At 34.0% G+C, this 25130-nt stretch overlaps 1 non-coding gene and 1 pseudogene across 1 annotated transcript; one reads left to right on the top strand and one right to left on the bottom strand.

The window, feature by feature from the left end:
* Positions 1-1913: 1913 nt before the first annotated feature.
* LOC131631684 (sorting nexin 2B-like) lies at positions 1914-6565 on the bottom strand (annotated as a pseudogene).
* Positions 6566-9540: 2975 nt separating this feature from the next.
* Positions 9541-9612, top strand: TRNAH-GUG (transfer RNA histidin (anticodon GUG)). Its single transcript has one exon. It is a non-coding gene; the product is annotated as a tRNA-His (tRNA).
* Positions 9613-25130: the final 15518 nt, after the last annotated feature.

Raw genomic sequence — 25130 nt, 5'->3', positions numbered from 1 at the left:
TTTAGTCTTTCTAAAATTGGATAAAATAAAAGTCGGTGACGACTCTTGCTTAGCCGCGACATTTCAAAAAAGTCAGTTCTTCCACCGTATTACACATGGTATTTATTAGAAAGGTACAAAATATGATGATGTGTGCATGTAACAATCATCTCTTTTGCAACTCAATAATGTACATATCTACAATAAATAAATAAATAATAAATGGCATAATGACATTGGGTATAACATTTATATTAAATAGAACAAAATTCAAAATTATAAAATAGTCTATCACGAAGACGTGATGAAAACAAAAGAGTTAATATTCATAATTTACATGAAAGAATTTGGCCTAATATACCCTTCTTGGTTAAATATGAAAATAGTTTATCAAACTTCATTTTAAAGATTTTAGATATTATATATGGTCTATCTTGAGGTTTCAAGTGAAGAGGGCCAAGAACTTTTTGTATCTCATGTCAATTTGGATTACATGTAAGAGTGATGAAAAAAATATGAAAAACCAACCTTAATACAAATTGTCATCTCATCATAATATAATATAATATAGTTAATCCATAAACCTACGACTTTGAATATTTGACGATGGCATAACACCTCTTTTTCTTCTGCTTGAACTTGGTGCTTGACTTTGATCACCTTCTTTGTTTAGACTTTTGTATTTTGACACTCTTAACTTTGCTTAGTTCTTACACTGTCACGTCAATCTTTTAGATTCTAACATTGTGTATTCATCAACTAAGAATTCTTGAAACAATCTCCTAGATAATAATAAAGTTTTGGTTCTTCTGATTTGCTTGGAATACAAAATGAAAGTCACTCTCTGATTGTAATGGTTATGATCCAGAAGCTTCAACAATGGTTGCACTTCAGTTATATCTCTTATTATCTCCTTTATCGTCACGGGCACAAACATTGTATATTTGCTAGATATTTGAGATATTTTAAGGTCTTTTTATTTCAAATTTACAGTTATATTTTTGGTATGTACCATGTTTAATGTCATGTCAGAAACAATTTCCTTCTCTTTAGGCATAAGGCGATGTGAAATGGAATGATCGGCAAACTTGTGACACGTCATGATTATGTGTACCACAAATCACATTAAATCTCCATTTATTATTTGCCAAAAGGTATCAACGCAACTCAAAAGTACACTCATATTTCCTTGAACTAGTGTCGTCTTGTTTTAACTTTTGAATAGGAACTGTGTACTTGTCACTTCTTTTGTATTTCTTCTTTTGTATTTCGGTGTCACATATACAAGTCTTCTATCTTTGAACCATTATCTGACCATCTAAACCATCATTTGACCTTTTGAATACAATTGACCATCTAAACCATCATTTGACCTTTTGAATACAATTGAACCACAAATTGGCTGCCACCATGCGGATTCGTTGGAACATATGACCACAAATAACAAACTCTTTGAACCATTATCTGACCATCATTTGACCTTTCGGTTACAATTGAACCACAAATTGGCTACCGCCATGTGGATCCGTTGGAGCATATGATCACAAATGACCATCTAAACCATCATTTGACCTTCCGATTACAATTGAACCACAAATTGGCTGCCGCCATGCGGATCCATTGGAGCATATGATCACAAATAACAAACTCTAGTTTGTAAACTAGTAGCCAACATCTACCATGACATCAACTAGCTTGACATTCATAGACACAATAGATTTAGAAACAACATCAAGATGCATCATATCTAAAACAGCTAATAATAAAAAATATTCAAAAACTATCAAGATTGAACTCAAAACTGATCTGAAAATACATTTGTTATGATATTCGACTAAGATTAAACTCAATTGTTGATTAATTTTATTTCATAATTTTAAGTAAAACACTATAAAATACTTACAACTTTGACAATTAGAAATGAAAATAACATAAAACAAAAATTAGACCTCGTGGAAAGCTGCATGAGTCAAACAAACAAAACAAGCATGTAATGTACAACATCAAATATCCTTTGAATGATGTGTAAATGTTCTGAGGTACAAATGAGAAAAACCTAAGAACACGCAAAAACACATCTTTTAATTTATTGTCATGAATACATAGACATTATGATAATGACACATCAATGAATAAAGATGAAAATTTAAATCTATATCCGGAGCTCAAGTGTTTTCTTTCGCATATCCAGCAGTGTCTTCAACAACTTTTGTCCAGACATTAGCTATTTTCTCAGCATACCCAACCTAATAACAAAAGTTAATCAGATACAACAACAACAATCAAGCATTATTCTATTAAGTGACGTCGGCTACATGAAAGAAAAGTTAAGTTCTACATAACGAGGAACTAAAAACAAACGGACTTAATTTACCTGATTAACTACAAATCCCTTCAACATGTTTAAGAAGTCAGCCTGCCTCTCTTTATCAAGCCTTTCAAGTTCACTTTTATTGTTTTCCTGCATTGGCAACATGATAAATAAACAAAGCAACAAAGGAGATAGATAAAAAAATATATATATATAATATGACGAAATGGAAATTGAAAAACAAAGCAACAAAATCTAATAATCAAACATCCGTGCAAAAGGGCGGGTATAAGACCAAACCAAAATGCATGAAAGACTAAACTAACAGATGTTTGCTATTGAAGAACTAAAAGAAAAGAGAGAGAAAAAACATCATACATTAAAAATAGGTTCCTGACTGAAGACAAAATGTGCATATTTGTTTGTCCGTAGTGATCGCATTAGTTCTTAAGATAAAATTCATATATAAAAAATGCGACAGATAGAAGACTAGCTCCCACCTATATCATATTACATTGCCAGTTTATTGAATAGGGTATTTTTTGGTAGCTTGTGATACTGATTCCCAGTAAGACTATCTTCATTGAAGTTTTTCTACTAAACAGATGAGATTTAATAAATAAACAATAGCCACAAATACGTAGTGAGAGGAGTGCGTAGCAGGAAAAGAGGGGAAAGCAGCTTAACTATAAGAACCTCATAATATAATCCATAGATGCTTTCACAAGGTATGGTAGTAATTCAGCAATCAACTAGAGCCAGTGTTGTCAATGGTGGCTGGCGGGAGAGCCAAAATCCCGCCAACCCACTGCTTTGCGGCGCTGTTATAGTGGATAATGGCAGAAAAACCCGCAATGTCGGACAATATTTACCATTGTGGCGAGCCCAAAAACCGCCATGTAAATCCACCATAGCACTTACTAGAGCAAATCCAAAGTTGGAACAATGTCATCGCAAAAGCAGAGAAGAAATTTAGAAAAGGGAGGGAAATCAGTTTAAGATGTTGAACCAGCTATGTAAGAGAGGACAATCATAAGTTTATTGAGATGATTGTTGGCAATCCAAAGAAAGCACAAGGGAGGATAGAGGGAGGCAAAAAACGAATGCTTGAAGGAAAATCTCAAACAACACTGTCTGAAGTTTCTCAATTAACAGTTCACCAGAAAATTCACTAAAGCCCTGTGTTATATAACACAATTCATTCATTTCAACCGAAAAATTAAACTTTTGGGGATGACTCTAGACTGCGTGATTACTTGGTCACAGAGGCTTAGATAACATGTTGTGAATATAAGTTTTGGGCAGAAAAAGAGAAAGAGAGAGGTAAGGATTATTGGGAGTAATAAAGTTCAATCAATAATAATCAACAGAAAATATCGTTAATAGATGTGATGCGTTATAGAGCCAAAGCAAATACTAAAATTTACAACAAATAATTAGGTCAAGTGCCAATATTGCTATAACAAGTATGAACCCACAAACAATAAGAATAGTAATAATATTAGTAATAGCCTCACAAATCTAATGTCTAACACATGAGAACTTTTCCAATGTAGATGCATATAGCAGGAGCTCGGTCGACAAATTTACACAAACACTTTGGTCCCCAAATACAAAGGGTTGAACCTCTAATTTGTAACAATTGAAACATATTTAATGGCCATCATATTTGTAAAGGATTGCAGATGACCAAATCATACGACATTTTAAGCTAACTAGAGAAAATAAAGTGATGAAAACTAATGTTAATTTGTCCACTTTGAAAGATATAGAACATGAAATTAAACAAAACACAGCTTTGATGGATCTCAAGACCAAGATACATTATCAACAGAATCTTATCTCTTATAAGTTATAAGATTGAAGCATATATATAACATTTTAAATCACAATATATCCTCAAAGCAGAAAGCTATTTGAAGACAACATATCTAGCCTACAAAACCAATCACAATCAAAAGCATTTAAATCCGTACCTTGATCCGCTCATATTCTCTAATTGCAACATTTTTTGCATCTTCTGTGGCTCTTATGGTTTCCTGTAGCTCCTCTAACTTACGAGTCCTTGATTTGTCACCCCCAAATATTTTAGATGAAGCCACTTCAAGTTTTTCAGCTCTTGATTGCAAAGAAGAGAGTTCTGATAGAAGGGTCTGAACTGTCAATAGTGCACTTGTCCGATCCGTGAATGCACTATGAACAGCCAACATTAATCCAAGATATTCGTGAAGTGTATCCTGCTATGCATAAAACGGAAAATCATCAACAACTAAACCTACTCGGTGAGTTGCCCTTTATTATATTAGGGAATGTGCAAACCCTTTATAAGAAAATGCTAACCTATGGTACATAAATTTGAAAGAATTTTCTAAGTAGACAATAAAAACAAACGTATAATTGAAAAATTAACATCACAAAATTTTGTTATATACCAAATGCTTCACAGTCTGAGAATTTAATTCTCGAAATAATCTGCTAGCTTTCACAGCAGCTGTTGCTACACCTTTCATGTCAGTAGCTCGTACCCTCTGAGAGTCCAACACAGCTTCTTCATTTTCAAATTTCGTTAACTTAATAAATGCTAACCCTAATTCACCCATTGTCTCTCCCATGTCTTGCTGTGCTTTAACAAGTGATTCCGCCTGCACAAAATTGTCTCATGATGAGAAACTCTACAACAAGTACCATCATAAGTTAACCACACAGAAAAAGTGCTTATGTATATAAGCTATTTCTAGTTCAGTTCAAATAAGTCAATCCAAACAGGATGTGGTCATAGAAGTATAAACACAATTGAAAACGATAGTGAAAATAACACCTGCTGAGATGCACCATTGATTTGCTGTTCAAGTTCTTGAACCCTTTCCTTCTTTGCAAGAAACTCCTTATCTTCCTCCACAACCAATGGCTTAGAACCTCCCCAATCATTGGCCATTGACTGCTTCAACTCCTTAAACAACCTCAACAAATCCCTCCCCCCTTTCGCCGGTTGCACAACCTCACTAGGCGCAATCAAACTCTCCCCCATCAACTGCTTCGGAAGCTTCACCGCCCCATCCAAAACCCTCGACGCCACATCCGTTGTAGTCGGCAACGGAAGCTTCCCCTGAACCTGCAAAAACACCCTAAACTCATCACTCTTCCTAATCACAGGATGATCCGCCAATCTCCTAAGATACTTCTCCAATGCCACCCTCCTCTGCTCCACAAACTCCTGCTTCTGCATCACCTGACTCTCCACAATACTCTTATCCGGCCTCGGCGGTATAAAAAAACCTCGATAAGCCTCCGATAACCGATCCGAAAGCGTCACAATATCCTTAAACCTTCTCCTTACACCAAACTCCGAACCTCCAAACTCCGGAACATTCGTTCTCGTCGTAATCAAATACGTCACGTAGCTACTATTCCCAGGAACAATCGAATTCGAATTCTCTTGCTCCTTAACCGGATTCGAAACCGTTATTTTCAAATACTCCGAGCTCGAAGACGACGAAGATCTCGAGAAAAATAATCCTTCCGAGGAGCTTCGTGTCGGAGTATCACCGCCGTGGAAGATGTCTCACCGTCGAACAGACTAAAAGTCGCGTCTGCATAAGAGGGAGGGTCGATGTAAGAGGAATTATCGGCGGAATTAGGGTTTGTAAATTCTCGGTGCGGTGGAGCTAGGAGTGGATCGGAGTCTGCAGGTATAACGAGAGTCGGCGGAGAGAGAGGATGGTTTTGAGAATCGGAGAGCGTGGACATGACGCTCCGGTAATTAGAGTACGATTTACTATTCACGGAATCATGGCTTTCGTGGAGGTCGAGGTTTTTGTGGAGGTCGAGGTTTTCTAATTCGTCTTTGGATGAGGAGAGAGGGTGAGGGTGTAGGTGTTCCTCTGAGGTGTGATTCTCGGAGTCCATCATTGTTGAATCGAAATAGAAAGTGGAAATTTTGTTTGTGAAGTTTGGTTTTGGATATATTGAATTAACCTAGTAATAAGGTTTGTTTCAATAAGGGTTGTTTCAAAAAGGTTTGTTTTTATGCATTAGGGATTTGGGGAGTGAGAGTGTGGTGGTGGAGGCTAACGTACGCAGGGTATAATGGTTTTTTTGGATGGTGAGGTTGAAGAAGAGCATGCAAGGACCCAGATGGAAACTGAAGTGGCAGGAGTAAGGATTGTGATTGGGTGTATGGATGTGTCAAAAAACAAAAAAAATTGTTAAAAAACAAAAAAAAATTGTTGTGTTTTTTTTTTTTTTGTTACGAAGGTTGTTGTTGATTTTTTAATGAAGTGGTTAGTAAATTTTTGTGGCAATGTATCCTAATTTAGGAGTGAGAATTTATCCTATAAATAAGGAGTGAGAGGGAATCAACTGGGAAAGTAAGTACCCATAGAATGTATTTAGGGAAGTTTGTTATAAGTTTATTTGAAAATTTATTGAGGATTTTAAATGTGTTTTTTTAGAAAATTTATTCTAAACCAAAGTCAACAAGTGAACTATTCACTTTAATGAATAATGATTTAAGAGAAAAGGGGTGAACTATTCAATTATAAGATTTTGGTCTTCTGTTCTATGGGTGTTTGAATTTGTTTTTTCCTTTTGTTTTATGTTTTGATTAATTGAAATTTTAAGTTTGGTGAGCTTTCTTAACATGGCCTCCGAAACCGGGCTAAATTCTCCATAACTTAGAGAAATCATAGGGTTTCTATTATAGTTTTTCTCTTTATGGTCCATGATCCATTTATCAAATTTTGTAGATTAAAGCCACGACTCAAAAGGGTTTCTTTTGTTTGGGCACGTGCTCTTCTGATTCTCCTTTGTACAAAATTCCTCATTGTGGCCTATTATTCCATAATTAAAACAAAACATAGGAAGTTTTTCATACCTAAAATCAATCCAGCTAGTTTCATCCTTAATGTTGCTTATATACATCGTAGGTTTGATAGGGTTATTTATATCATGCAAAATTTTAATCTTTATCAATGTGACTTTCTTTGGGTAGCTATACAATTCAGACTCTAAAACAGTCCCCAATTTTGATCCAATCTTGAAACTCATTTGCTTTGATATAATTTTGAGGGGAATGCCTCAGATTGGGATAAGGTTAGAAGAGATTTCCTGAGGTATGCAGTATAATTCCTAAGGTTTCACAACTAACCATGTGTTTCAAAAAAATCCAAGAATTTCCCTTTAGAACACGTTTGATGTCTAAATGGTTACCGTAGAGATTCGGTACAATGATGGTTCGAGTTTAACTCTTTATTCCCGCAAGGTCAAATGCCTAGTAGACCTGAATTTAGAGACGCTTTGTGAATATATTTTTCAGATAGAAACTTACCTATTATTTCATTTTGTTTTTCTTTTATAAATGATCCAATCCCTATAGTTATAAAAGTTATTCAGGTTGTCAATCAACATACAAGTGAGATGCATTTTAGAGTGACTAGGATTCCCATCGATACAAAAAAGTTTAATATTATTATCAAAGTCATTCATTGAGAAATAACAATCAATGTAATTATTATTAGAATCAATAATGGTCAAATTTACATCATTATGCCACATGAACATAAGGCCGCAAATTTGCCTCCAGAAGCAGTGGAGCAATCATTAACGTGAAAACTAGTCATGTAAGGGATAAATTTGAAGAAAAAAATCTTAGAAAAAGTTTGGCTATACAACTTAGCTCTGAATAGGAAAATGATGTAAGGATTGTGAGTCTTGAAGATTATTTTGAGAGCTCTAACTATTCAAGGGTTTCCCAACCCTTGAGAGTTCCAACTAATGACCCTCATTGCTCTCAGATAGCCCTTTAAAGGAGCCTACCACTTGTTCAATGCTCAAGATTAGACTTTCACGTGCCCATTTCCTTTTATTCTCATGAGTAGTGTTGTTATTGTCCTCATTGGGAATCAATTTTAGACTTTAATTCTCATGGATATCTTGCTGCTTTATTCGTCAATTTCCCCAAATGTTTTAATATAGCTTTAAAAATAGGGATGAACTTCCACTACTTGGAGAATTCATAGGGTTGCTATTGTACCTCTTCTCCGCTGCTCCATTGTTTTCCTTCTAACTTCTGACGACCTTGACCAAAGTCCAAAGGGGTTCATTACCTTAGGATTTAGATTTTTGTGATTGTCTTCAGTACAAAACTCCTCATTTGCCCAATAATGTCACAATTGTAGCATAACATAAGGATTTTTTCATATTTAAAATAAATCTATGTGATACCTTCAGCCTTATTCCCAATGTGCATACTCGCTTAGATAGTTAATGTCAAGCAAGACTTTGACTTTTAAAACTATGAATTTTTTGGATACGTGTAAATCCCCGATTCCATAACAAGAACAATTTTAGATCTAATTTTTCTTCCCACTTACTGGATCTGATTTTGAGAGGTAATCCCAAATTTGGATCCAAACAGGAACAAGATTAAAATCAGAATTCTGGGGCAGAGTGGCTGGACCCCAAGATTTCACTGCCAGCCATGTGTTATGAAAGATCCAAGGGTTTCCTTTGAGAATTATTTTGACAAATATGGAGTTTTCCATGGAGATCATGTATATATTTGGTTTAATTTTTGTGATCTTGAGACCACTCAGATCTCACCATATTCCTTCCAACATGGTAGTGATAGAGTTCTTATGAATAGACTTATCAGACATAAATTTACCTACTTACACATGTTTAGAGTATTTGAACTCATCTTTGACATCACCGTCATCCTATACACAAAAATCAATGTCTTCTTCTGTTGCATCTTCCTCTTTTTATTGATTTTTCTATTGCTGATAAGTTAATTTCCTATGCACAATGTTTTTGATGGGGCATCTACTTTCTCCCATCAGAGGGTTCTTTGATATCTTTAGGCTAGAGGGATAGGGATTACTGTCCAATTTTATTATTTCTCTGCATCTTTTGAGTTTTTCTTGAGAATCCATCAATTCCATGAAAGCGAGAAAGGATACAACAACAGAAAAATAACACCCATCTAAAAAGGGCGAGAGAGAGGAAACAACCCTAAGAGAGATAAAGGTGGAACAAAAATTACACTCACAATGGAGGAAAAGGCTATTGCAGGATGAAAACGAGATAAAAGAGGGAGGAAGAGAAGAAGAGCACACCGAAAGAAGTATAAAGCCTAACTGAGGACGATAGGGATCAAGAAAACAAATAGAGATCTTGGTCCAAGCCCTTTGTTGTCTTCCATCCATCGATTTGATAACTAGTATTTACTAATTTCAAAATACTCATATCAAGTGGCTGTAGTTTAGTGGTAAGAATTCCACGTTGTGGCCGTGGAGACCTGGGCTCGAATCCCAGCAGCCACATTATTTTTTTAATATCAATAATTTGTTAAAATTAATGCATAAATATATAAATAAATGATGTCGCAAATCTATCCCAGAATATCATTTATAAATAGAAGAAGATTAAAAAAATTAAAATAGAATAGGTTAAAATGAGTTTTTATGATTTTAAAAGAAGATAAAAGAAAATGATGAAGAGTTTTACTTTTTTTTACACATGAAGAGTTTTACTTTTTTTTACACATGAAGAGTTTTACTTAATGATCGATTTTCATATAAAAGTATAAACATAAATTTATATTAGACTTTAATATAATTTTGATGATCTTAACTTTTTAGTCCCCCTATTTTTAAATTCATATGTTTTGTTCTTCTATTTCACATTTGTTCATTTAATATGTGTCAATGTCGTGTTTTTGACACATTGACTCCAACTAAGCGTAAGTGACAAATCATTTAATTTAAATTTACTCTTAAAATCCTAATATAAAATAATATATTTAATAATAAAAAATCCATTTAAAAAATTTTCCCCTGTCTTTGTTGTATTCCACCTGGTGCACTTCTTCTTCTTCTTTCATTTTTAAATTGTTTATTCAAAATGGCCTTTAAAGAATTAATCACATTAACATGAATTGGGTTGTGTTTTCTCTATTCTCATCCTACAAAGCAAATACTTCCTTACCCAGTTTCACTATATGCCCATGAATCATCCTTAATACCCATTGTTCATGAGACCCGTAAAACAAAGATTTCAAATCAGAAAAACAAGAATCTTCATCTAGGCTCATGGATTTTTTCGGTTTAGCTCTTTTACCCATTAATAAGTTCTACTCAACAATGGCCCTTAACAAATTAGTCACAGTAACATGAATTGGGTAATATATTTTCTATTGTCATCTTACAAACTAAATGCATCCTTACCTAATTTCGCTACATACCCATTAATCACCCTTAACATCCATTGTTCATGAGACATATAAAACAAAGATTTCAAAATAGAAAAACAAGAATCTTTATGTAGGCGTATGTACTTCTCAACCATTTTTAAATAAAAAAGAGGGTCTTTTCATATTAACCAAAGTAAAACAAGTTAATAAGGGATGCATTATAAGAAGTGAATTTGAGTTTTCAGTGAAATAGAAGAGTTTATGGAAGAAATGTTAGAGTCTAACATTGGAATAACAATCAGTGAGTTTGGAGGAAAGAGGATTTTCTGTGGAGATCAAGGAGGAAGAATCTAGCATGAATATTCTGAAGGTGTTTTAATTTGGTATTAGATTGAAAATCTAGGTTTTTAGGAGAAGGAAATGAAGAAGTCTCCGTAAAAAAGTTTAGATTACCACCCTGACATTTTCAGATTCAGATGTTTTGGCCCATCCAGTCAGCATAATCTTCATTATGTTAATGTTTTTTAAAAAAATTTATTCTTACCACATCAATAATATCTCACGTGGCATGATAACTTATGTAGGTCATGATAAAAAACGTGATTAAGTTATTACTGAACCCTTAATCCTAATCATCCACCTAAAATGCTCTCTATTGTTCCCAAAGTGTAAACCCTAAACATAACATTCTCCAATTCACGACCTAGATTGAACCCCTTCAATACAAGATTTGAAGCAGTGTTGTCACAAAGCTTTATACAAGGTATGTCATTTAAACCCCTTGTCTTGTTGTGTGTTATTTGATTCCCTTGTATTATTGTGCTTTTTTGAATAGTTCTTGTCGTTGTTGTGGTCCCAAACGAATATTGTGGTGCCTAATACGATTTCTTAATGTTAAATTTCAGAAATACCCACCATTATTGTTATATTTCATCATGGGGCCAATTTGTGCATGATAGCTTCATCTTCTACAAGGGTGGGGACAAAACCACTATTCAAGAGCAATATATTGATAGGGGGAGCTATTTTGAGGCTGTTAGTTTAGTTAAAGATTGAGCCTTTGATGTTTTCAGACTGTAAAGGAAGATCCTAGGTGTTGATGAAAGTTACTTCCACTTCACTGATGACAAAGAATCGCTTGAAATTGCCACACATTGTATCGATAATGACGTGGACGATCATATATGGGTTGAACATGATGTTGTGGATACCATAAGCAAGGTTTCTGTACTAAATGTTTGCAACCTCATGCAAGAAAGTGATGATAGCAGCAGTGATGGTAGTGATGTTAAAGGAAAACTATATGATGATAATGGAGAGGAGAGAACAATAGTAGGAAATAAAGTTTATGCGGAAGAAGAAAGAACCCCTGAAAGAGACGAAGGTTATGTTGAATTGGAAGTGGACACACCCACTGAGGGTAAAAGGATTGTGGTGAATGGAAAGTCATTTGGTTACAAGAGATGTGCTACCAAGAAAAAAAAGATGTGTAAACACTCACCCAAAGTCAAAGTATTTGTACCAGCTAAATTATTTGGTTGTAGTTCGAGCAGGAACCCCAATAATGTCCCAATAGATGATGTTTATTATTACAGGGAGGAACTGGACAGCTCTGATCCTGAGGATAGCGGTAATGAAAAGATTCTAAAGTATGAGAAGTTTTGAAGTGAGTTGTTGAACAAAGACTTCAAATTCAACTTAGGAATGGAATTCAATTCTTTGGTGGAGTTCAAAGATGCTATTAGGGAATGGTTTGTTCTTAATGGAAGAGAGATAAAGTTTGTTAAAAATGAAAGATATAGGGTTAGGGTAGAGTGTAAGGGAAAATGTGGTTTTTTGGCTTTGTGTAGTAAAGTTGTTGACAACACACCTACCAACTAAAGACATGGGTGGAGTCACATACTTGTGCTAGGGTTTTAAATAACAAATAAGCCAATTCAAAGTGGGTATCCAAGCTATTGGTGGAAAAAAAGAAGTCCATGGGAAAGGTAAAAGTGTGTGAAATAATGTATGAGATGGGGATGAAATATGTTGTGGGTATCACTAAAGGCAAAGCATGGAGAACACAATGCTTGGCTGAAATAATAGTTGAAGGAGATGCAACAAGGCAATACATTATGTCGTGGAGGTATGCAGCTGAGTTAAAAAAACATTATCCTGGGAATACTATCGAGATTGATGTGGAGAGACCTTTGTCTACTATTCAACCAAGATTTGATAAGTTTTACTTTTGCTTTGATGGATGCAAGAATGGATTTATTAATGGTTGTAGGCCTTTCATTGGTGTAGATAGTTGTCATCTTAAATAAAAGTATGGAGGTCAACTCTTAGTAGTTGTGGATAAGGATCCAAATGACAAGTATTATCCATTAGCTTTTGGAGTTGTAGAGTCTGAAACAAAAGAAAGCTTGAGATGGTTTTTGCAATTACTTATGGAAGATGTTGGTGTAGAGAGGAAATATGTGTTTATTCAGATCAATAAAAGGTTTACTCTGTTATACCCCTGTATTTTCTCCATTATTGTATTTTTTGTTCCTAACATATACACTACTTACAGGGACTAGTAGTTGTGTTTAAGGAAATGTTTGAGCATATTGAGCATATAATGTCTTAGACATCTTTATGAAAATTTCAAGAAGAAGTTTGGTGGTGGTGCAACAATTAGGGATATCTTAATGGGAGCTGCCAAAGTAACCTACTTCCAAGCTTGGGAGAAAAAGATAAATGATTTGAAGATCCTTGACAAAAAGGAATGGGAATGGCTAATGGGAGTTCCAACAAAGTTGTGGTGTAAGCACTTTTTTTCCTTTTATCCAAATTTTCATGTATTGATGAACAACTTAAGTGAGTCATTTAACAATACAATATTGCAAGTTAGGTACAAACCTATCCTCATAATGTCTGAGTGGAAACTACTTGGTGAATAGGATTGTTAGCAATTTAGAAAAACTAAGCAAGTGGCAACATAATATTATGCCTAGGAAGATAATAGACAAGGAAGTCTCAAAGAGTGGTCAATGGATTCTTACCTGGAGTATGGGTGACATCTGGCAGGTGCACCACCCATTCAATGGCCAACAATTTATAGTTGACATTGGGAAAAAAACATGTTCATGTTGTTTCTAGGAACTAGTTGGAATACCATGTATGCATGTTGTGTTTGTTATGAGTTATCAAAGTTTGAATACAGAGTTATATGTTGACAAATGTTACACGAGAGAGGCATGTCAAAAATGTCATAAACATAATGTGAGCCCCATCAATGGGATGGACATGTGGCCATCTGTGGATGTAGAAGACATACTACCACCTATGTACAAGAAAGGACCGGGTAGGCCAAAGAAGTTAATGTATAGGGAGCAAGACGAGTCAGGATGGGTGGAGGGGCCAAAACATATAAATTTGAAAGTGTTTGGGGTGGGAATCTAAACTTTTTTTACGGGGTTTTTTTCAAACCTCGCTAATATGGCAGGGAAAATAGTTATTATCCCCATTTATAAATTAATTTTGTATTCTTAAATGTACTACTCCAGTCTTATTTATAAGCAAAAATACCTTTTTTAGGTTCATTGAGTAATAGATGTATCTGGTCTGCGTAGCAAACCAGATACATTCATTACTCAATGAATCTAAAAAAGGAATCTTTGCTTATAAATAAGGCCGGAGGGAGTATTATTTTACATTTATAATATTAATTTATATTTTTTGAAAATCAATTAAACATTTTAATTTCGACAAGACCACTTTTGCTTATTTATCACCACAGTGGTAGCGCCATATATTAAATGAACGTGGCACATCTACAAAATTGGAGGAGAGCAAAAAAAGCTTAAAGATTGTGATATAGAAGGACCAAAAAGTTGAACTTTAAAATAAGGGAACTAAAAAGTTAAAATCATCAAAATAGTGGCACCAAAAATACATTTAAGCCTTTATATTAAAAGTAATTGTCAAGAAAAAATGAACATTTAGAGCCGACCTAATTTGACTCAAGTTATACTTAAACAAAAACTTTATGGCTAAGGTTCTAAGACTAAGGTTATGTGCGAGCTTCTTTCGATTTGACATACACTGGTGTGGACTATTTGATCGGTGCATAATGATAACAAAAATTATGGTAAGTCAAAAAATGTGAAAGAGGTGGAAGACAAGTGCACTTTTAAGGCTAGGAATTGGTTTCTTAACATGTCTTCGGTGAACTCAACCTCCTTCTTCGAGTGGCTTCATAACCATGTTCTGTATTTGCACTGATAGCTAATCAAGAGTTATGACCTACTTTAAAGGTGCTAAGCGGTCTCTGGTGTTGTTTTTCCTTCTAGTAAGTTGATGGTGAAGAGGGAGGGAGTGAGAGAGAGAGAGGGAGAGAGAGAGAGAGAGATTAGAGAGAGCATAAATGAGGATGCGAATTTTCATTAACATTGATTGAGATACCCCTTAGATATTTATACACAATTACAATTGATTGGGACACAAGTAATAAAACTAAAAATTGAAAGGGTTAAATAAGTTGTTAGTCCCTATAAATATGTTAACTTTCAATTTTAGTCCCTGCAAAAAATTTCTTCAAACAATGGTCCTCGCAATATTTTCCGTCCCTATTTTTAGTCTCTCCTGTTAAATTTCACTAACGGAGGCTTACGTGGCACGCCACGTGTAACGCCACGTCAGTTAAAGTCAATACTAATTAAAAATAGATAGATTGCAGAGATTTTAAACCCCCTTTAAATAACTTAAAAAATCAAAAAATTTCAAGAGCATCAAGATTTTTGAGGGTAAATCTTTACATTAACCACAACTGAAGCCCCAACTGGAAGGTGTCACATCTTCAAACCAAAGTGAAATGTTGAATGAAGGGTTAAATAAGTTGTTAGTCCCTATAAATATGTTAACTTTCAATTTTAGTCCCTGCAAAAAATTTCTTTAAACAATGGTCCTCGCAATATTTTCCGTCCCTATTTTTAGTCCCTCCTGTTAAATTTCACTAACGGAGGCTTACGTGGCACGCCACGTGTAACGCCACGTCAGTTAAAGTCAATACTAATTAAAAATAGATAGATTGCAGAGGTTTTAAACCCCCTTTAAATTTAAAAAATCAAAAAATTTCAAGAGCATCAAGATTTTTGAGGGTAAATCTTTACATTAACCACAACTGAAGCCCCAACTGGAAGGTGTCACATCTCAAACCAAAGTGAAATGTTGAATGAATTAACCACAATAAAAGACAGAAGCTACCAAAGCTTAACCATCAAGAGCATGAAATAAAAGATGAGCCTTGGTAACTCAAGACAAAAGCAAAAACGCCAATGCTTAACCATTATTTAAACAGAAGTCGTAAATACTCAAAGTGTAAGTGTAACCACTCAACTCAACAAAAGCAAGTCAAGTGAGTCTGAACTATGCGCTGTCAAGAAACCCTAATATATACAAGACATAAGATAGACAAAGATACTTTCGTATTAGATACGGAAATTACAAACTAATGCCATAAGATAGACAAAGATACTTTTGTATTAGATACGAAAATATTTTTCATATATAATATTGTGACTCACATAAAGTGGGCTTGTCTGATTATTTGTTTCCCTTAATTGCAGTGGCTCTAATGCATGTCAGATGCTCTCTAATGTTGATTTCTTTTGGTCAGCCTTGATGATAGTTTCTTGTGCCTTTCAAGCTGGGGTTTCGGTAATCAAGGTTAGTCCAGAAAGAGATGTTAAAATTTAGTAAAACCTTTTGGATCTTCTTTTACGGCAGGAATTTGTTTTTCTTGATTCATCCACTCGATTAAAGGTATTTTCTTTTACTCTTTTTGGCGGAAGGGGGTTAAGGTCACTGGAATCTGTACTATAGTTTCCATTGGCATCTTATTCATGGGCATGATTTGAAGTCTGTAACATGTTCTCTTGCAGCAGAAGTCGTTGGATATATTTGTGGTCAATTCTTTTGGATTTGGATTCCAGGTATGTCTTGTAATAATAACGTGAACTACAAATGGTTTAAATATGATGATTGGTGCAATATAAATTACAAAGAATAAGTGCACCTTTCACAATTTGTAAATGACCTGATAAAACAAATGTGTAGTCTCTACATCCTGTTTTGCTGATATATTAATAGATGTGTTATCTTGTGAGTTCAAATTATATGTATGCTCTCTATCCTTTTAGATAATCTCAAAATGCATTACTTTTGTTTGTCCCATTACAATAACAAATGCGAACTGTTAGAATACTTGTACTATTAGTTACAAAATTCGAGTTTATTTTGGTCATGCATATTTTATGTATCTTAATTAAATAATAATTATGAGCCATATTTACGGTTGGCTTCTGATATATATTGTAGGCTCTTTTCGTACCTCTCTTTCTACCTTTAATCTCTAACTTGAAAGGAATACCATTTGCTCAACTGCCTTCATATCTTAAGAGTGGTGTTGCTTGCTTTCTAAACATTGGAGCTGATAAGACAGGTATGCTCTAATAGATACTACGTGACAATACAATAACACATCTTCCTACTTGGTTTTCTATTCTTATCTACATTTCCTTTTATTTCTTTTGTTCTTAATTCTTACATCACAACACTATCATATTAATTGTTAAGAGTAAATGATTATTTTCTTAAGTGCACTGATGGTTTATATGATTCTTGGGTTTTCTTAGGATATGACTATCTTATATGTTACGGTTCTCTCTAAGTTCATATCACAATGCTATATAGCTAAAAGTGAGCCACAACCCAAACTGAATTTTAAATTGAAATTCTCATAATTATACGAAATTTGTTATTTGGCCTCTCTCCATTTTTTGTGAAAAGGTTCAATAATTAAATAGCTCTTCTTCCCTTTAATGATTTTGAACCTTGTCGAAAACATTCATTTCCATGTCTCAGGTTGTGATGGTGCTCCCTTGCTTCCACTGCTTTACGTCGCTACCAATCTGGCATTCAATATATCCCTTCTTAGCGTACTGAAGCGTTCATTTGCAGTTGTTGCTTCTCTCGTGTTAATGTTGTCAGGTTCGCTCTCTCTCCCTTTGTCTGCATGGGCATGTGATAGGATCAACTGACCCTTGCTGTCAAATTTTATACAAAGAATGAGGGTAACAAAGATTTCCCAACCAACAATTTGATTAATTGCTCTTGAAAATTTCTGGGAAATCAAGGTTTGTAGGTTTGATAATGTGAAGAATGAGGGTGACAAAGATTTCCCAACCAACAGTTTGATTAATTGCTCTTGAAAATTTTTGGTTTTTTAAGTTATTTAAAGGGGGTTTAAAACCCCCGCAATCTATCTATTTTTAATTAATATTGACTTTAATTGACGTGGCATTACACGTGGCGTGCCATGTAAGCCTCCGTTAGTGAAATTTAACGGGAGGGACTAAAAATAGGGACGGAAAATATTGCGAGGACCATTGTTTGAAGAAAATTTTTGCAGGGACTAAAATTGAAAGTTGTCATATTTATAGGGACTAAAAACTTATTTAACCCAAATTGAAATTAACTACCTATAACTGGTTACAAAAAACTTGTAACCAATTACAATTGTTCGAATAATTAAATCCCATAACACTAGTAACCGGTTACTGTGATTGTCTAACCACTTACACGGGCAATACCAATAAAAATGACTACATCTTGTAACTGGTTACAACTAGAGTTGTCAACATGGGTTAGTCCATACGGGTCGGCCTGTCAGACCCATAAAATCATAGGGTTTGCGTCTTAAAATTAAAGCCCATATTTTTTAGAGTTTTTTTAGTATAGCCCTGAAAAGCCCGCTACCCATTAGGGATAGCCCATATGGGTCGTGGGTAGCCTATTATGCTCGTATAATTATAAATTATAAAAAATATATATTAATACTTATATTATCTTACTCCAAAATAGCACATTGATTTTTCTCACCTCACTAAATTTTATCTCTATTCTATTCAATCTTTCTCTTTTAAATATTATACATTAATATAATCAACATTCTTTTATTGTATTATATTAATTTTTCTATTATGTTAAATATTCAAGTATTATTTTATACAATTTAGACATATATTGTATTTAGAAACACACTATATATTTATAAAAGATAATATAATCCTTAAAAGTATATTATGTTTAAAATATTATAATTTTTAATTTTATTTATAATAAATATTTTGGAGCTTTTATTTTAATATTTTAAATAAAAAAATTTATTTAAGGTCGAGTAGTCCGAAGTCTATCTAGAGTTGGACTCAGGTAATAATTCTCGAGTTCAAATTACTCAGAGCCAGATCCCGTCTGTTTAGGACCAAATATATCATTTTAACAGCTTTAATTACATTGTAGTAATCGGTTACGAGACTTGAATTAGTAAATTTCTCTTAACAAATTAAATTATGAACAATTGATCTCAATTCAACTATCATAGTTATTTTGAACAGTAAATGTGGCAAAAGCTGACTGGGGCTAGTCCTTTAGTTTCCACTTTCCTCCGTTGTTTTTCAAACTAAGGATTGGATTCCTTTGAGCTGATTTATTCTGAGTTTTCTCTCATCTCTATCTCATATTTTTTCAACCAAAATCCCAAATTAGTCAACATTACAAATCATATTTTAAAGTACCACAATTTCAAAAAATGAAAATTGGTTCGAAAGGAAGGTATCAATGCATCCTCCTAAATTTAAAAAGGAAATTTTGATCTAATTAACGTTTCCTTATATTTTGGTGTAATGCAAAATTTAATTGGGGAATCCTGTGATATATAAATTAAATCGTTATATTTGGTTGGAGAAATGGATTAAAGAGGTAAAAGAATTCGATTTGTTTATTTTTATTGGACTCGACCCTTTTGTTAAAGTAAAATTGGAATGATTCGCAGCCAATTTTGTAATTAGTCTACATGCATGTCCTATATTCAACACGACATAACCAACCATATATATACATAGAAAACAATCTTTTGAAAAATAAGAGGTTGACAATGTTATAAAAGCCCCTGCAGTACTTTGACACCAATTAGGGACGTGGCATAAGCATAAAGAAAATCAAATTATTTCCAAGATGGCCATGGTTAGTTAGAGCAAAACAAATCAAAAATAGATGGTATAACGGTAAAGTTTGTTTGGTGAAAGCCTACCAAATACAAGAAAAACTAGTAGAACAAACCATGTTTTTCCAAGAAAATGTGGTGAGTAAAACGAATCAAACCTGCTTCATTGAAATAATATATTAAATAAATTACATGAAATATGTGTAAGTCAGTGCCTTGATTGATGATTAAATAATACTTTGTTTTGTTGAAAAATGGTTAACTACACGTAGTACGACACTTTAAAAAAAAAGTGTGTGTCAATAAATTTTTTTATTACAAGACAGGGTCAGAGTCTAGAAAAATCGTTTTTATGTCAATAAATCTGCACTAATATTTATGATTACGTTTAGTTAATTTATTAATTGTATTGTTGTATCCGTGTCGGGATCATACTCGGAATTTCATGAATCATAAATAATTAGAATATATCATTTTACTTTTCAACCAATTCAGACTTTGAGATCATGTTTCGGTCTCTCCGATACATATAGCTGGATTATACCTTAATTTATTATCTCTTTTAATTAATTACTTTCATTGCATTTTGATGGGATAAAAATGCAACAACAAATAAAACTTCGACATGGCTCCTTAGAAGGCCCCATGTCCAGATGACTTTCCGGCGGGCTTTTACCAAAATGCGTGGTATGTGGTGGGAGATAATATTTGCAAGTTTATTAGAGATATGTAGGATAATCCAGCTAGCATTGAAGAGATCAATCAAACTAAAATTGTTTTGATCCCTAAGGTCAATCATCCAACAGAGGTTCACCAACTTCGCCCCATTTCATTGTGCAACTCTGTGTACAATTGCTTGAGCAAAGTGGCGGTTAATATATTGAAGGAGTGTATTAATGATGTCATTGGACCTTTTCATACATGATTTATTCCAGGAAGAAGTATTCAAGAAAAATGTTGTTCCGGCTCAAGAAATAGTTCACAACATGAACAAAAGGCAAAGGAGAATAGGCTCTTTTGTCGTCAAAGTGGATTTGGCTAAGGTTAATGACAATCTCATCTGGAGCTTTGTTCAAAATACTCTTTCCGAGGTTGGTTTCCCCCACTCTCTAGTGCAGTCGATCATGAAGGTTATCTCCTCTATGTCAATGAGCATAAGATGGAATGGAAATCAATCGAATTATTTCGATTCTATAAAAGGTCTTAGACAGGGGATCCGATCTTTCCATATCTTTTCGTTCTTTGTATGGAGAAATTGTCCCATATGATTATGGACGCGGTTGTTTATAGAAGGTGGAAGGGAGTCAAGGCTGGGAGAAATTGTCCAATGATTTCGCATCTGATGTTTGAAGGCGACCTTCTCTAATTTGGAGAAGCATCTTCTCATTAAATGGAGTGCGTTAAGGATGTGTTGGAAAACTTATGTTTTATTTATGGCCAAAGAGTTAGCAATGAGAAGACCATAATCCTTTTCTCTAATAATACGCCAATTTCGATATGACGCGAGCTTACTTGTATGTCGGACTATAAAGAGACCAAAGAGTCGAGGGAAGTATTTGGGAGTGCCCATCACAGGAAGAAGACCCAAAGCCAAAGATTTCAACCATATTCTTGATAACATCAAGAATAAACTAACAAGCTGGAGAGTGAACCATTTATCTTTTACAGGTAGGACGAATTTGGCAAAGACACTTGGGGATAAGGGTGTTCAAATCCAAACCAATCCAAGTAAAAACCACAAACCGATCCAAAAAATAACGAAAATCGCAAAAAATTGAATATTATTGGATGTGTTTGGATGTCATTTTAAAAAAATTGCATTACTCGGATCGGATTTCAGATTGATTTTTCAAAACCAATCTAAATTGAACCAAACCGAAAGTATTTTTTTATTAATATGGTATGTTGGGTTAATTTATTATTCGATATTTATTTTTGTAATATTGTTTCTTAGTTTAGTTAAATTTATTTATTTTTCTTATTTTATTTGTTTCAACCATAGTCGATCATTCTAATTTTATAATTTTAACTTTTAATATTCTATATGTTATATATTATATCAAATTTATTATTTATTAGCATTTTTATAATCTTAATCAAAAATATAATTTGTAATTTGGATATCCAAAAACCGATCTAAAATAAATCGCGTGAAATTGGATTGGATGAATTTTTTTAATCAATAATCCAAAACCGAACCGAAGCGCAAGTAAATTTATCTTTGGATCGGATGAGTTTTTATCTCAAAACCGATCCGAACCGAACTGCGAACACTCCTAGTTGTGGAGGCAATTCCAACTTACTCCATGATGACATGCTCTTTACCTAAGAAACATATTAAAGAGATACATAAACTTCAGAGAGATTTCATTTGGGGCCATAAATACGAGGAGAAACATATTCATGTCGTTCGATAAAGTAACATTTTGCAGCCTAAGCAGGTGGGAGGTATGGGATTTAGAAATCTTAACCAGATGAACCAAGCTTGTATCTCTAAATTGGGTTGAAAGCTAATGTCAGATGATAAGAGCTTGGGGTATCAGATTCTAAAATCAAAATATGATAGAGATAGCAACAATCTTGCTATTGTTAGAGCCAAACCCTAAGATTCGAGTTTGTGGAAAGACTTAGTTAAGCTTTGGCCTAAGCTGAACAGTTTAACAGTTTAGGACATTGGCAATGGTAATAGAATCGATATTTGGCAGGACAATTGGTTAAATTTAGGGCGTATTCAACATCAGCTAGCGTCCTCTACCAATGCTCCTCAGTTGAATAAGGAGGCCAACTTGGTGGATAGTAATCAAGAGTGGAGTTTAAGTCTCTTAAACAATATCTTCGATAAGGAAAATATGGAAGAGATTACAACAATTCGCCCCCTAGGAATTCTCATGGAGAAGATTTTTGTTTGTGGAAATGAACTCAGAGTGGCATGCTCTCGATTTCCAGTGCCTATAGTCTCTTCTGTTGCGATAATCACGTTGAAGATATTCACAAAGGGTGGAAGATCATTTGGAAATTGAAAGTCCCATAAAGGGTTAAAACCTTCATTCGGTTGGTTAAACATGAAAGACTTCAAACTAACGCTTATCTTCATGGATTATCTATTGTCGGCCCATGGAGTGAAGGTTGTAATGGTGTAGAAGAAGATATTAAGCATGTGTTGCGATACTACTCCATGGCCAGAGTTATGTGGCTTCATCTTGTCAGTGAACACCATTTGGAGGAATTCGTTAGGTGTAATCAACAGGTTTGAATAAACGAAAACTTAGTTAACCAGTTCTATATAGAAGATTACAAGATAACAGGTGAAGTTTGGGCAACTATCTGACACTCTTTATGGTATTGGATAAAAATGAGAACGTACAATGAAAATCTCATCATGCCTAGTAACCTCCCCCTTCTGATCAATAACATTGTTAAGGAGTATCTTGCTTGCGAGAATCTTAACCGAACAATCCTAACAAGATAGCAGGAGGTGAAAAATATTAAATGGAAACCTCTAAGTCAGGGCTGGATTTGCGTAAATGTTGATGGGACGGTTAGCAATGAGCACAAGGCAACTTGCGGAGGAATTACGAGGAATCATAATGGAGATGGGTGTGGCGGCTTCTCCAAATGATTGGTGCTTGTAACGTAGAGGTAGCTGAAACCTGGGGGATCCTGGAGGATATCAAGTTCATAGTAAGCAAAGGTTTCAAAAGATTAGAGATTCAACCGGACAACAAAAGGGTGGTTGACAAAATTAATGGGAAGAAATCCTTTATTGGAGCACCTAAAGTGTTGTTAAGCCAAATCAATCAGATGTTTCTAAGCGATATTTTAGTTAAGTTCCTCCACGTCTACAGAGAAGTCAATCGATGCGCTGATGCAATGGATAACCAGGGTTTTCACCATGATCCAGGATCTCAAGTGTTTGATGAATGTCCAGAAGATTTAATTTATTTGTTCGCTAGAGATTTGTCTAGGGTTGCTACGCCTAGAGTTATTTTTTTATTAGTTGTTTTTCCTTTTGGGCTTAGGCTCTCCATCTTATAAAAAAAAAATACAACAACAAAAATCGTTAGTCTTGTATGAATTAATCATGAGTGACAAAGGAAAAACTCCCTCCAATTTCAAATACAATAACCAACAAAAACAATTCATCTTTTAAACTTAAATTATAAGCAAAACTTAACAACATATTATTTTTTAAAGAACTTGATGACATATTTTATTAGATGCTATTAGTTTTAAAAATATTATTTAACTAATATAATTTTTAAAAGAAACATTATTTTTATCTAAGTTTCTAAGTAAGATGCTTACAATTTTCATGTTCATATTGATCAAAACATTTATGCTAGGCAAAAATTCTCTTAAACAAAGATATTGCTTCTTCAAAATCATTGCTGGTTTGAAGAATTATTTATTACAGAATTCCAACTCGTGACAACCTTGTTCAAAAAGGACGCTATCTAATTTCTTTATGTGATCTCTAAGGTTGCACACTAAAATTTGGGAACATCTCTTTTAGAGTCGGTCGTGAGTAAAGACCAGGAGTGCATAGGCAGGCTTAGGACTCAAGATTTTAGTGGTCCTAATTATTTTAATCTAAGTATTATATGCAACTTAAGAGGGGTGAATTAGGTTTGCCGAATTTTTCTAAATTGATGCGCTAATTTTGAAACTATTATTTTGTCCGATGCGAATTTATGATTTTTTAACTTGTTATGAAATTATGCAGTTATGTGTTGAAAAATAAAGTGTGGAATGAAAATGACATAAAATATTTATCCTGGTTCTCCTTTCCAACTTAAGGGTACATTCAGTCGCACACCAAGAACTCTAAAGAACACTTATCTCCCAACCAAGAAAGCATGCCACTTTTTTTATAATACGTACCAAACTCTATGGTGGACTTTGAATCACCTCGACTCAATTTTTTCCGCAATCACTAAACGTTATGATGATCTTCACCAAACACTATGGTGAAACACATAACACTCGCTTTTGATGAGAAATGAAGAACTTATGTATGCTATACAATAATCAGATTCAAACTTGAATTGTTGATTCTTATCAATATCACATTTCAATTGTATACCACTTAAATGCTCAGAAATTGTTAATGTTTTGAAACTTATTCTAGATTTTGAAAGTACACAAAATTTCAAACACTTTGAAAAAATGAGGATCACATGAAAGTGATATGCTGATTCTTGTAAATCTGATCTTTAAAGTTGCTCACCTTGTTAATTCATTTTTTGTTATAAAACAACATTTGTCCTCACATATAAACCTCCATGAAATAAGACAACACTTTTGAAGGAACCATGAAGCATTACACACCTTTGTGGATGCACTGATACATGAAATAATGCATCTGTTTAGGTAGTAATCGATTACACAACAATGGTAATTGATTGCGCTATGCATCAGTGTTAAAAAATGGAAATCTATAACTGGTAATCGATAATAGCTTTATGGTTGTTGATTACTACTCTGCTTTTTTTGTTGTTGAAAAATCACACATTTAAAGGCATTGCTTTAATGATTTCGATGCTTTTACTTTGAAAACATGTTAGCTTATATTTGAATGATATTTTTTGAACATTTAAGTGATATAAGTGATGAATCAT

Source organism: Vicia villosa, unplaced genomic scaffold, assembly GCF_029867415.1.
Source record: "Vicia villosa cultivar HV-30 ecotype Madison, WI unplaced genomic scaffold, Vvil1.0 ctg.000857F_1_1, whole genome shotgun sequence".
NCBI classification, from domain to species: Eukaryota; Viridiplantae; Streptophyta; class Magnoliopsida; order Fabales; family Fabaceae; genus Vicia; species Vicia villosa.
This window is presented reverse-complemented; position numbering and strand designations above follow the sequence as displayed.